Below are 3056 nucleotides of genomic sequence, written 5' to 3' on the forward strand. Positions count from 1 at the left end.
TCCATGAGACAGTATCACATTGCTACAATACAAAAATCAATGTCATGATGGAGTTATTGTGCCCAGCCTTGACAGAATAACAAACAACTCTAAAATGAAACAAATACATAATAATAAACACAACAAAAGATAAGATGAGACTTGTAGAATAAAGTTAGGTCAACACGTGTATAATATAAGAAAAGTTTGACCAAATTTCATAAAAGCTCCAAAAGTAGTGTCATAAGTATAAGAGCATCTAATACATAACCATATCTTGATAATTCATAATTATTTCTAAAATGGAAATAAAAATAGTAAATTGATTAAGGAGGTCTGGAGTTGACTCTAAAAAACCATAGAGTAGAGCAGTATCTCTAGAAATCACCAAACCAACTACCTAAATTAGCTTTGATTTTTTGTAATTATGGTAGGATCTATAGTAAAAGGTTACAACAAGAATGAGTGCAGTCCGATTGTGCTTTGTAGGCTGATTGAGCCAAGGAGAAAATAAGATAAGTAATAAAAAATACTATGATCATGCAACCTGCAAGCAAAAAGTTTTTGAACGATAGCTGACACCATCTCCACTAATAGTTCATATATATATATATATGTATAACATCAAAAAGGTCAAGTATACATAAAAATATAGATAGAATCTAAATATATGATAGGTATCAGCTAGAAACAACGTATGATGTGCAAATACAATAAATAATGAAGTGATGGTTAAAATTCATGACATGACTTTTAGTATACACCTATCAAGCCTCAATTCATCTTAAATAGGACCTATAAAGAATTCACAACCTGTATACTATAACTAATTTTCATTACTCTCAATCTCATGTCTCTATCGACCTGACCAGGACATCCCTTGTTCATGGCATTTTCAAATATATCTCATTTTATTTTGACAAAATAATATATTTCAATGGTACTGATTTTTTTATGAATGTATATGTACGCAATGAGGATATAATGCTCACAATCAAATAGTATGAATATATCCAATTCATTTAATATATTTACAAGGAAATTAACTTAATATGTCAGTAATTTAGCATATTAATTCTAGTTTGGCATCATTTGGATAAAAATATGTGTAAGATATCATTAGTATCATATCAATCTATAACTCAGGCATTTCTATCATGATAAAGGCAAATAGTACTCAACAATTTCTATAGATTTTTTTTGTTTAATTTGGTATTTTATAAAAAATTATACAAGATTTAATGGACCAACCAATTATACAATTATACAATTAAAAGGTCCACTACTATTTGAATGACCCGGTCCAACACGAATTTGTTTAATACATAAAAGGTAGTAAGGTTTCTAAAAAAATCACTTTCCTAATCTAACTCATCTTCATGCCTCTTCTCAAAATGGATCTGCCTTTCTTCAACCTTGAGATCCACCACCTTCTTCTTTGGGTAATCAACCAGGTTCTATCTTCTTCAGGTCTTGCTTTCTTATTTATCTTACAAAAGTAAGTAATATTTCTTTTATGTTGATGCCTTTGAATATGCTCCCACTGATGAAACTCCTTCTGTAGCTGATTTCTCTGGTGGATGGGATCTTTACCTATTTTTAGATTATCTTTGAGAGATCTAATCAGTTGTGTGAAGCTACTACCTTCAACTAAATACTCCTTCATCAATTTTGGAGCTTACATCTTAACTCTGCAAATGATGCTTACTCTTTGTGATGTTCAGATCTAGCAGGGATGTAGATAGAAGAAGCTTGGACCCATGAAGATATTGGTAGCTGCTTTACACTCAGGTTTTAGAAGTTCAAATCCATCAACATATCCTCCCATAATGCTGAGAGTCCATTTTTTTGGTTGTAGTAGACTAGGCTTGCAACATGCTTTCCTTTTGCTATTTTTATTCCCTGTAAATATTATGCATGTAAACTTTGTTGCCTAAGATTTATCTTGCCCTTTAACTGCATATGGATGTAATTCTCAAATTGGGGCACTGTCATTTATCACTATTAAGAATTGCTTTTCCTTTATGTTGTAGTTGTTGTAAACTAGTGATTCTAACCTCTCCTGTGTCTATGGATACATTTGCAAGATGACTAGCTAACTAATTCCTATCTTTGTAAATGTTTTGATACTTGACTTGCTTGCCTTGCATGTATTGCTCAACCTCCTTTACTATGTGTGCAATGCTCCAAGGACATTTCAACATTCGTGTTAATAACCTCACAAAAATAAAAGAATCCATTTTAATAATTATCATGTCTAATTGTGATTGATTACAATGCTTTGGTTCATATAAAATTGCATGTGCCTCTGCTTGTAAACTATTTGCATAGTGTTGTGACTCTGCTTTAGTATATATAATATCACCCTTCTCATCTCCCAAACAAAATGCATATGAGCTTTTACCTTCTTCCCTCTAAATGCTCCATCTATATTGTATTTCACCCATCTCTCTTCTGGTATCTCCCACATCACTCTAGTAACCTTTTATCTTGCTCGTATCTTTGACTATTTCCTGTAATATTTATGGCCAAACAGTAGGAAAATTTCTTGCTAGTTTTCTAACAATCAATAGCAACCTCAAAGCCTTTGTTATATTATAAATCAACCTCAATCCTATTGTACTCTTATTATCATGTTTCTTTCCACTTCTTCTCCTCTATATCTCCCATGAAATAATGCTAGGTAGAGCATGGGAATATGGTTGAAATCTCATTTTCTCCTGATATTCCCACCATTTTATGATAGTACCCCTTAGATTTAGGTCTTGAATAGTAATACTTTTAAAAGAGGAAAAATAGGACCAAGTCCTGTTAGCATAATATGATCTTCTAAAGACATGAGAGATTTTTTTCCACTGCAGGCTCTTTATATCACCAACATTTAGATGGACCATGCATTCACCATCTTCTAGCACAATCATCCATAGGAATTTTTCCTCTCCATAACTTTTACACAAAGAAACATATTTTAAAAGGAAGCCCTTTAATCAAAATATTCCTATATATGTTACTCACTTGTCTTTTATTCATGATATATTGCTATGCAGTCTTCACTGTAAATGCTCCATCTGATTCTA

At 31.9% G+C, this 3056-nt stretch overlaps 1 long non-coding RNA gene across 1 annotated transcript; it reads left to right on the top strand.

Moving 5' to 3' along the window:
• The first annotated feature begins 1338 nt into the window (after window positions 1-1338).
• LOC124887939 lies at window positions 1339-2004 on the top strand. Its single transcript, XR_007045581.1, has 2 exons — window positions 1339-1421; window positions 1704-2004. It is a non-coding gene; the product is annotated as an uncharacterized LOC124887939 (long non-coding RNA).
• The last annotated feature ends 1052 nt before the right edge of the window (window positions 2005-3056 follow it).

The sequence above is a fragment of the Capsicum annuum genome, chromosome 10 (genome assembly GCF_002878395.1).
Source record: "Capsicum annuum cultivar UCD-10X-F1 chromosome 10, UCD10Xv1.1, whole genome shotgun sequence".
In the NCBI taxonomy this organism is placed as follows: Eukaryota; Viridiplantae; Streptophyta; class Magnoliopsida; order Solanales; family Solanaceae; genus Capsicum; species Capsicum annuum.